General features: G+C 46.9%; 1 pseudogene; it reads left to right on the top strand.

Moving 5' to 3' along the window:
• The first annotated feature begins 9,771 nt into the window (after positions 1 to 9,771).
• Positions 9,772 to 10,987, top strand: LOC101981702 (annotated as a pseudogene).
• The last annotated feature ends 548 nt before the right edge of the window (positions 10,988 to 11,535 follow it).

Genomic DNA, 11,535 nt, shown 5'->3' with positions numbered 1-11,535 from the left:
ACAGAGACAGATCGAAAGGGAGAGAGGTGGAGATAGAGAGATGAGATAAAGTCAGAAAGATAGAAAAAGACATTGAAAGAGATGCATAGACAGAGATAGTGGGATGAAGAGGTATAAAGAGGAAAAGATAGGGAGGGAGACAGGAAGAGAAGGGAGAAAGAGGGGGACAGGAAGTGATGGAAACAGAGATAGAGAGATACACAGATGGGGGGAGAGAGAGAGAGAGAGAGAGAGAGAGAGAGAGAGAGAGAGAGAGAGAGAGAGAGGGAAGAGGTGGAGAGAGAGAGGGAGGGGAGAAAGAGTGGTGGGAAGAGAGAATCATAGAGACAGAGAGAGGTAGAAAGACAAAAGGAAGTGGCGATACGGGGAGAAAGTGAAAGAGAGGCAGACACAAAGTAAGAGAGCTAGGAACACAGAGAGCTAGGAACACAGAGAGCTAGGAACACAGAGAGCTAGGAACACAGAGAGCTAGGAACACAGAGAGCTAGGAACACAGAGAGGGAACAGACAGAAAGGAAAGCAAAGACAGTCTTCTTGTCTCTGTCTGTCAACATGACCGCTGGAGTCATCTGGGAAAGGGGAACCTCAATTAACCTTTAGGCAAGCCTGTGCTAACTTTTCTTGATTAACGATTGATGTGGGAGGGCCCAGCTCACTATATACAGTGCTACTCCTAGGCAGGTGGTCCTGGCGTCATGTAAGATGGCAGGCTGAGAAAGCCTGTGGAGCAAGCCAGTAACCACTGTTTCCCCATGGCTTCTGCTTCGGGTCCTCCCTCTAGGTCCCTGCCTTGAGTTCCTGCCTTGACTCCTCTCCGTGATGGATTGATACTTGGAAAAATGTAAGTTGAGATAAACCCAAGTTGTTTTTGGTCATGGCCTTTATCACAGCAAAAGAAGTCACAAGTCAGGCAGACAGGGGGACTGAGGGAGACACAGACAGACAGACAGACAGACAGACAGACAGAGAAAGAGACCACAGACCAAGCAGCTTAAGCAGAAACTTACTTTCTCATGGCTCTAGAAGCCGGAAGTGAGGAAAGAGGCCGCGGCAGGCTTGCTTGCTTTAGAAGCCGCCCCTTGGCTGGCACTGCCCTTTCCTTGTGGTGTTCCCTCGCTCCCTTTCCATGAGCATTTCCCTGGTCTTCCCCAGGAAGCCTAGTCTACTACAGGGACACCAGTCAGATCAGAGGAGAGCCTACCCAATGGCCCCCTTTCAATCACATGACATTTTGAAAGTCCTTGCCTCGGTCTTTTTGCTTTGCTATAGCCAAACAGCTGGCATTGGGCCATTGATAAGCAGTTGAGATTGTTAAAGGGCTAGAGGCTGAGGAATCCTGGATCGGGGACTGGCAGTTTAGTAGCGGTTCATTCTCCACCTCTGAGGCGATGACTTGAGCATCCTTAGGAATGAGAACCTCTGTCCTCACCGGACAGAGGCTGGAAAGGCATGTGGGACTCATTTGCTTTGTGGTAAAATTGAGCTCACGAGTGAGATCCTAATGTCTGTTCCCCTCCTAGTTCTCCCCTGCCCAACACAATCACACTGCCCATTATATTTCAGCACCTCAAGCTTTTTGGAGGCGCATCATAGACCCCACTGTTACCGTAGTCAGTCCTGTATTCTGGCATCCCTAACAAGTCAGGCTAGACCACCTGTCCTCGATAAGCCACTCAAACATGCAAGTTATAGTGGAAGCCCAACTGGGAAGAGCAACAAGAGGCCCAGTGACCCCACAAGTTCACCTTCGGTGTCCTGACATGAAATTCATGTTTAAATAGAGGGAGACAGGCATGCATAGCTAAGCAGCTCTGACAAGATGTGGCCCTGCCCGTCACTGGCCAACCATCGTCTTGACTCCAGTCTTTCCTTCAAGGTGGTCTGTCAGAATCATGTGCAACAACTTGCTGGGAGATCAGTCCCTCCTTTGGCTGTCACCAGACTTCAGCCTTGCCCTTCCTCAGCAGGAATCTCCTGGAGAAAGTCCAGTTTCTTGGGGTCCATTGTTTCAGTAGTTTGATAGCCAAAGGGAGGAACACAAGTTTCTTCGTTTCTGCCAAGAGGGTCACGTCATCTTCAAATACAACCGTACTTTAAGATATTGGAGGCTGGAGATTTAACACAAGAACTTGAGAGACACAATTCACAGAGGTGATATGGGGCCCATGCCTTGACAGCAAAGGGGAAAGCAGACAGCTGGGAGAACGGGGAACTGTCCCAGATGCCAGGATGGACAAAGTAAAGGCCCTGAGATCTCAGCAGCCTCCTCCTTCAGGAAGCTGCTAGACTCTAGCCATGGGTTGCGACCTGACCACTGCTATGGCCAGGAAGCAAAAGGAAGGAAGAGGGAAAGGACAGGGCCAGGAATAAGGAAAGGAGGAGGAAGAAGAGGGAGAGGAAAGGAGAGATTGACACGACCTCACTTCCTCTTGCCTAGGCCCCTAGGAACCCTTAAAGGTTCCTCTGCCTCCTGGTAGCATCAAGAACTGGGAATCAGACTATCAATGCTCAGAACTTTGGGCAGAACATTCAAGATCCAAGCTATAGCTTTGTGGTCCCAAGGCAGATGAGACTAGAGACATTGCATGGTGAGACTCTGCATCCAAGGCTCGCCTCCAGTAGCAGGATTTTCTGTGTTTAATTCTCAGTGCTGTGTGGAAAGAAAACTCTAAAGCAGGCTCCTGTTGGAACAGAGGTTGCAAATCCTTCCAGAAAACTTCTTCAAAACATGAGCCCCTCTTCCAAGATGCTGGCATGAGCACGGTCATGATTCCCACCCCTTCTCACACACGCAGAAGGCGTGGAGCTCTGTACTGGTAGCCAAATCAAACTGTGGAACACAGAGATGACTCAAAGACCTCCCAGAAAGTGAGTAAAGGCCCCAAAGGATGCTTTCCTCAGAAGCACCCTTGTAAAGGGCTTTGGGGCTCTCATGAAAGGCTCCTTGATCCTATAGCTAAAAGCCAACTGGGAAATCCCGTGTGCTCCTCCAGTTTCTCTAAGGCTACGGACAGAGCTGGAAGCCTTGAGCTGGAAGAACAAGGTTTAGCTCTGACTTGGCTTGTCAAAGCTGAGCATCTTTGCTGACATCAGTCATCAATCTTGGAGAAGTGAGTTCTTTCATCTCTAAATCAGAGCAAGGGACTCTGTCCTGTCCCTGCCTGCCTGAAGATTGGACTTCTGTAAGCTTTCGAGTGAGTCTGCTTTGAAGTCAGGGAGTTCTGCTCCATCTTAGGCACTTGCCAGAAGGGCAAGGCCAATGGGCCTCCAGGGTGAGTTGTAAAGGACTCTCATGGTGGCCCTGGGTGCTCATTGCATGAAGTGCTTGCTTTGTAAACATAAATGTCTTAATTTCCCAGAACCCATGTAAAAAGCCCACGTGGTAGTGTGTGCTTGGTTCCTTGTTAGCTTCAGTTGTCAACTTGACACCGCCTGGAGTCATCTGAGAGGGACTGAGGCATTGCTTAGATCAGATTGGCAGGTAGCCATGTCTTTGTGGTTCTTAATTGATGTGGAGGGTTCAGTCCACTGTGGGTGGCACCATCCCTAGCCAGATGACCCTGGGCCACATAAGAAAGGTGGTTAGACAAGAGTTGTCCAGCCAGCCAACAAGCAGTCTTCCCTTATGATTTCAATTCAGTTTCTTCCCTGAGTTCCTGTCTCACTTCCCTCAGTGATGAACTACGACCTGGAAGTATAAGATAACTAAATCCTTTTCTCCCCTAAGTTGCTTTTGGTCAGAGTGTTTTTATCACAGAGACAGAATGAAAGAAACTAGAAGGGCTTACTATCCTGGCTTTGGAAAAGACAGAAGAGGATCTCTGGGGGTCACTAGACACATAGCCAAACTGGTTGAATCTGAGTTAGGGCACAGGCTAGATTAGACTCTCCAGCCCTCATCCTCCAGCCATCTTTCTCAGGCTGGCACACACTGGCATCTGATTGGTGGTGGGAAATAGTCACACTGGGCTGTCTAGGACAGGACCCAGATATTACTATCTTTCCTTGCAATAAACTTACTGTTACATGTGCATAATGTGGGGGTACACATGCGTGTGTGCATCTGGAAATAAGAGATTAAATTTGGAGAGTTGGTTCTCTCCTTCCACCTTTCCATGGTGGATTAGATGCTTTTCTGTTGCTCTGATAAAAACACCATGACCAAGGCGGCCAAAGGAAGAAAGGATTTACTCGGGTTTAGGGCTCCAGAGGGAGACTCCATAGTGGCAAGGACGGCATGGCAGCAGGTGTCTGGAAACCTGAGGCAGGGTGATCTGGAAGTGGTGTGAAGTTATGAACCCTGAAAGCCTGCCCCCTGTGATGCACTCCCTTCGGCAGATCTCTACCTCCTAAGGGTTCCACAACCTCCCAAACAACACCACCAACCCGGGATCAAGTATTCAAATATGTGAGCCTATGGGAGATACATTTCCCATCTAAACCACCACATTTGTGTTCTGAGCTTTGAACTCAGGTTGCCAGACTCATACAACAAGCACTATTACCCACTGAACCATCTCAGCAAGATTCCCTCCTCCCTTCCTGGCAATTGTAAGACTCCATTTCCTCACCCGCTCCTGTGGCCCAGAGCTGAGAGGATGTATTTGGGGTTCATGGATATGTATTTGATACATCTGAGACAGACAGATTGCAAACATCTACTTGCAATCAATCACATGGTATAGATCGTCTCCCTTCTGAAATCTACAAGAAGCACCCCCTTACTCTGCCTTGAGGCCTGAACTCCCCTGAGAGCCCCCACCATGGTGCTGTCTGGCTGTCTATGGCATTTAAAGCTGACCTAATTAATCTCTTACCCAAAAAGTTAGTTCGTTTCAGTGTCTCCCTTGAACTCTGAACTTAAACCGGTTCACCTCGCACAAAACCCAAACACATTCCCTTTGGAGCTAGGCAGGAGAGAAATATCTCTCATTCCCAAATGCTTCTAAGTAGAGAGATTCAAGATCTCAAATACTTTAAATGTGGGTGAAGTTTGTTAAAGGGGCAGAGACCCACCTCCCATGGGAATTCTGGTACAGTCTGTTGAAGAAAGACTCCCAGGAAAATTGCACTTTAGAAAAATGTGGTAAAAAGAGACAGCTCTGGAGCTTTGTTGGTATTGTTGTTGGTATTGTTGTTGGTATTGTTGTTGCTGTTTTTGTTTTGTTGTAAGTCTTGTAATCCTTACCCTTATTCCCACACTAACACAGTGGCTTATTTGGGGTTTAGCAGCTGAGAACCATCAAAGCCACAGTGGCTACTGTTCAGGACATCCCATAAGCCTAGAAAGACTCTGGATACTTACCTGGTACATTTCTCTGTGACTCTATTAGAACTGCCAATCAGAGTGTCTAGGGCCACTCTTCTGAGGAGGAGGGCATGCAGAGGAAAACATTGGACTCATCCCTAGCCAATTGGATCCCTCTTCCCAGGAAACTGCTAAGAGAGACAAGTTTTGGGGTGTTCAATGTTAACTTTCACTGGCAGAATTCATGATCCAGTCTTGACACGTGTTCCAATGTTCAGTTCTGTCTTCCGTTCTGTGAGCTACCCAAGGTCCTTTCTGTGAAATTCTCTTGATGGTCTTAGTCTGCTTCATTTTTCAAACACATTAATGTGATATTCATTTTGTTGCTAGAGAAACGGAAGCTCGGAGGAACTAAATGGCCAACACAAGCTCCTTCACTCAGAAGATGGCAGAGTGGGCTCACAGCGGGCTTGTCCGTTGTCCCTGGCCACAAGTCTACCACTGCCCCCACATTAAGTTTCCCGAAAATTCGCCCAGGAGAGGGAGGGAGGCATGTACATCACCCACATCCTTTGAGGCAGGGGCTCTCATTGACCTATTATGTATCAATGAGGAGGTAGGACAACTTAAGTTTTAAAATTTTAACAATTTAAAAATATGTGTATGTACTCGGAGAAGGCATAAGGAGAAATTTGAGAGCTACTACAAACTTCTTCAAACCTCCCTGCAGAGGGTTCAGATCTATGAGTCAAAGAGCCAGGCTAATTAATAGTTTAATTTTATCCATTTTAGTTAAAAATCCCAGAGATCTCATCGTCCAATGTATATACTATATTAGTACCATAAAGAGGTATAAAAACAGGAAACACTTGTCCAAGTTGGAGAAATGTTCAGGAAAACTATTCTGATAGAAAAATTAGGGCCAGAGTTCAACATTACTTTGGCTGAATTTCAATTCTGCTTTTGTTTTTTTTTTGTTTGTTTGTTTTTGTTTTTTTGGTTTTTTTAAGCTAGTGACTTCTTGAATTCATGGGTCTTAGGCTATAATGTGGAAATCACAGAACAGCAGATGGAATCATAACTGAAAATATGGCTAATTCATAGTCAAGCATCAAGTCTTCTAGTTCTTGCCTCTAGAATAAGTAACTTCCTTCTCCTTCCAACCATACCCTCAAGACTATACAGAAGAAAACAATCTATGCTTGCCTGATTCCACAATGTGCCTTTTACCCCCTCACCCTGGCCACTGCAAATTCAAAAGCAAAATAAAGCTAGTTCCTGTCATCAAGGAAGAATTAGTTTTGTATAATTTGCTTTAAAACTATATATAGCCTCCATTTAATGTCTAGTGCCCATGTGCATGTATGTGTACAGGAGTATTTGCTTGCATGGATGTGTTGAAGCACACATACGTGTTTACACACGTTATGTATGTACATGGAAACCAGAGAACAACCTCCACCTCATGAGTGACCCTAAGATACACTTGCCACCTGCTTTAAGACAGAGTAGCTTGTTGACCAGAAGCCCACCTCCTAGGCCAGGCAGCCTAGTTGTGAGCCCAGGGATCCTCTTGTCTCCAGCTCTCTGACACTAGGATTACAAGCAGGCACCACCATACTTGGTGCTTGTCCTTGGGTTTGGGGAATCAAAGTCAGGAACTCACACTTCTAAGAAAGTTCTTTACCAACAGACAGTCTCCCCAGTCATGTTTATTGAGTTTTGGCTATCTTCAACTGGTCATACTGAAAGATTCCCCAAAATTTTCTTTCCCCCATATAAATCCCAAAATAACTGTCCACCATTTCAATAAATTGCCCATTTACACTCTTAGTGCTTCTGTGCTGTAGAAAAGCCAATAACTGACCCACCCCATGGAATTTAATCTAAAATATGATCATCGCTGTTCCTGGATATTCAGCCCTAAGGCAAGTTATATCACAGGCCTGCTTCTGACAGAAAAATAGAAACAACATAAAAGCCAAAAAATAAAAACTTGTACAGTGGCAAACTTACAATGGTGTGTCTTAACAACTATGTGTGAACGCATGCCCAGGCAACCATCCCAGCTTTCACCTTCAGTAGCATGTTCTATTATTTGCATGCGCTATTCAACTGTTGTAAAGGAGGATGTGTCAAATGGCTTCGCCAGGCTGGCTGCTGTCATTGTTTTGAGCATGCCTAAGGTGGGCCGAGCTGAGCTATAAGGTTCCATAGCCCGTGTGTATTAAATGCATCCTTAAAGTAAATATTTCAACTTATAGTAGGTTCATTAGAATACAGTCAGATAACATATATGACTAAATACATTAAATAACACAATCATCTAAAAGTTGTTCATTAACAACTGGCCTGACAAGGGTATGCCCATTAGTGTAACACTGTCATGTGCTGTAAATGCATGTACAGTACAAAAACAAAATATCTGTACATACATATCTCTGAGGGAAAGATTTTTTCAAGTATATATGTATAGATATGGTAAATGTATATAACACTTAACATAAAAAGATTTTACAAGTTATGTATGTGTAAATATGGTAAATGTATATAATACTGAACATGAAAGAATTTTAAGTATATTCACCAAAATGGAAATCACATTTATGTATGGCAACTATAATTGTAAATTATTTTATTTTCATATGTGTTTTTTTTTGTGTGTGTGTGTGGCACAGTCTCATGGAACCCAGCCAGACTGACTTTAACTTACTGTGTAGTTGATAATAACCCTGAACTTCTGACCTTCCTGCTTTCACTTCCCAAGAGAAAAGGCTTTTAATCGCATCTGGGAGTACAGCCATATGCCACTATACCTGGTTTATATAGTTCATGGCATGCAACCCAAGGCTTCACGCATGTAAGGCAAGCGATGTACACTACCAACTAAGTCATGCCCGCAGCCTCGTATCTATATTTCTTAAATTTTCAAAAGCAACTATTCAAATTCAGCTGGCCAATGCATGGGCAAACTGGTTAAGCTGGCCACGCCCAGTCAGACCTGAATTGGCAGCTGATAGCCAATCCTGGCCATCTGGATGCTGAGCTGCACACCATCCAGGGGGATCATTAGGAAGATTCCAGGTGTCAAGTACCATGTGCCAAGCTGTCAAGAAAATAAATCTAGAAAGACAAGTAAATTTAGAAACAAAAAGGTGGGTGTGGATCTAGGAATGCGGTACAGTTGGCAGCGTGCTCACCCAGCATGCACGAAAGCCCTGAGTTCCAGTCCTGATATCACAAACACTGAGCGTGATGGCGCACGCCCGGAACCCCAGATCCTGGACGTAGAGGCAGGAGGATCAGGAGTTAAGGTCTTTCTCTGATAGAAGACGGACTGGAGCACTTGAGAACCTGCCTCGAGAAAGTGGGAGGGGTGAGGGGAAACAAGACTAAACTCTGTACACCAGACTGAAACTGCAACAGCTCAGATGTAAAGGTGATGTGGACAGTTTCTCTAAGTTCCCTTTTGAAGTACCAAGGAAATCACCTGGAGCAAGTTAGAGGGTTTGGTTGGAGGAGGTCGGGTCTGCAGCCACTCTGGAAGATGAACCACCCTGAGAGGGTTTGGTTGGAGGAGGTTGGGTCTGCAGCCAGTCTGGAAGATGAACCACCCTGAGAACCCAAAAGCAGGGCTCACAAACCCAGGGAAATACCTTTCCCAGGCTCCACCCACCCTCAGTTCCTCAGGCAGCTTACAGGCACTGCTTTGAAGGATGTGGTCAACCACCCCCTTCTCCAGCATAGAATGAGAAACAAAAGAACTTAGAGAGATAACTTTGTCCCCTATATTGGCTTTGACCCCCATGGCCCCAAGCATTCCTGCCACCAAGGGAAGTCTCCACCTACATTGGGACTCCAACCCCATTCCCTCCACATCTGTGTACCACAACAGAAAAAGGCTTCCGTGCCGTAGTTCAGATAAATATTTCATACAAAAAAGTAAATATCTATAAAACATGCAGGTGAGGAACCTCGGATACTTAATCCTCTCTTTACTCCTCTGCAAAATAGCAAAGGCTAGCCCCGCCTCCTCAGCTCTCAATCGCCATCTTCCTGATGGTAGAGGATGCCTCCATCAACAGAGCCTGAGAGCACCATGTCACCTTTCCAGTTTCTCGTAAAATAAAGTGGCCAGGTGTTCCCCACTTAGCCATGAAGCTGAAGAACAAGACATCTGAGAGGCTGGGGAGACAGCGCAGGTGACCAAGTGCCCATCAGGACCCGAGTTGGACCCCCTAGAACCCATGTGAAAAATCCAGGCATGGGAGTATGTACTTGTAATCTTATGCTAGACATAGCCTCACTGTGGTTTGATGGCCAGCAAGCCTACCCACACTTGGTGAATTCCAGGCCAATAAGAAACCCTGTCTCAAAAATAATGTTGACAGCCCTGCCCCGCACTGTCCAGCCCCTTCACTGAGTTCACCACTCCTAGCGGAAGCGCAACCAATGTGTCTGATAAACTGCCCTACAAAGTCACAGACATTGGACTGACTGCCTGGGGACGAAAGGCCCTGGATGTAACTGAGAACGAGATGCCAGGTTTGATGTGCATGCGGGAGATGTACTCTGTGTCCAAGCTACTGACAGGGTGCCCACAGGGTGCCCACATTTCTGGCTACCTGCACATGACTGTGGAGACGGCTGTCCTCATCGAGACTCTCGTGGTCCTGGGTGCTGAGGTGCGGTGGTCTTCTCCACTCAGGACCGCGCAGCAGCTGCCATTGCCAAGGCTGGCATTTCAGTGTTGGCCTGGAAGGGTGAAACAGATGAAGAGTAACTGTGGTACACTGAGCAGACACTGCACTTCAAAGATGGCCCCCTCAACATGATTCTGAACAATGATGGTGAACTCACCAACCTCATCCACACCAAATACCTGCATCTTCTGTCAGGCATCTGAGGCATCTCTGAGGAGACTACAGCTGGGGTCCACACCCTCTACAAGATGATGGCCAATGGGATACTAAAGGTACCTGCCATCAGTGTCAACGATTCTGTCACCAAGAGCAAGTTTGACAACCTCTATGGCTGCCGGGAGTCCCTCATAGATGGCATCAAATGGGCCACAGATGTGATGATTCCGGGCAAGGTGGCAGTGGTAGCAGGCTATGGTGACATGGGAAAGGGCTGTGCCCAGGCCCTGAGGGGTTTGGGGGCCCAAGTCATCATCACTGAATTTGACCCCATCAATGCACTGCAAGCTGCCATGGAGGGTTATGAGGTGACCACCGTGGATGAGGTCTGTAAGGAGGCAGCATCTTTGTCACCACCACAGGCTGTGTTGACATCATCCTTGGCCGGCACTTTGAGCAGATGAAGGATGATGCCATTGTTTGTAACACTGGACACTTCCATGTGAAGTGGCTCAATGAGAACACTGTGGAGAAGGTGAACATCAAGCCCCAGGTGGACCACTATTGGCTAAAGAATGGGAGCCGAAGCATCCTGCTGGCTGAAGGCCAACTGGTCAACCTGGGTTGTGCCATGGGCCATCCCAGCTTCCTGATGAGCAACTCCTTCACAAACCAGGTGATGGCACAGATTGAGCTGTGGACCTACCCAGATAAATACCCCATTGGGGTTCACTTCTCACCTGAGAAGCTGGATGAGGCAGTGGCCGAAGCCCACTTGGGCAAGCTGAATGTGAAGCTGACCAAGCTGACTGAGAAGCAGGCCCAGTATTTGGGCATGCCCATTGATGGCCCCTTCAAGGCTGATCACTACTGCTACTGAGAACCAGGACTGCCCTTCACCTTCCAGCTGCCATTCTTGTTCCAGGCCCTGCCTCTTTCCCAAGAGCACATGTCACCAATTCGCAGTTATTTCACCAACGTTTGTCCCACTGAGGCTGGGTACTCTGTCTTTGGCCTCTGTTGTGCACTTCATACGGTTCCAGGTGTGGCAAGGGAAACTGAGAGTCTCCAGTCAAGAGCCATCTGCGGGGGACATGAACCTTGGAAGCCCTGAGGGTGGATGTGGCTAGTGGTGGTCACGAGCCCACACACTTTACTATCTAGGGTCTCACTTGGTCTTTAGAGCTGTGTGCTTGGTTTCTCAGCCCGGGATCAGAGAAGGAGCTCTACCAGAGAGCGGGAACCACTGGAGCTGGAAGGTTCCTCAGAGGTTGACATGTTTACCATTGGGCCGTCTCTTTAAATCTCAGAATACCGAGGTTGGTACTTTTGGTCCCCATTTCACAGGGGCTAGAATAGATTAAGAGATAATTAACCAAGAAGGGACAGGTGAAAGCTAGAGATTAAAAGGGGCTGGAAAAAAAACAA

The sequence above is a fragment of the Microtus ochrogaster genome, chromosome 6 (assembly GCF_000317375.1).
Source record: "Microtus ochrogaster isolate Prairie Vole_2 chromosome 6, MicOch1.0, whole genome shotgun sequence".
Classification (NCBI taxonomy): Eukaryota; Metazoa; Chordata; class Mammalia; order Rodentia; family Cricetidae; genus Microtus; species Microtus ochrogaster.
This window is presented reverse-complemented; position numbering and strand designations above follow the sequence as displayed.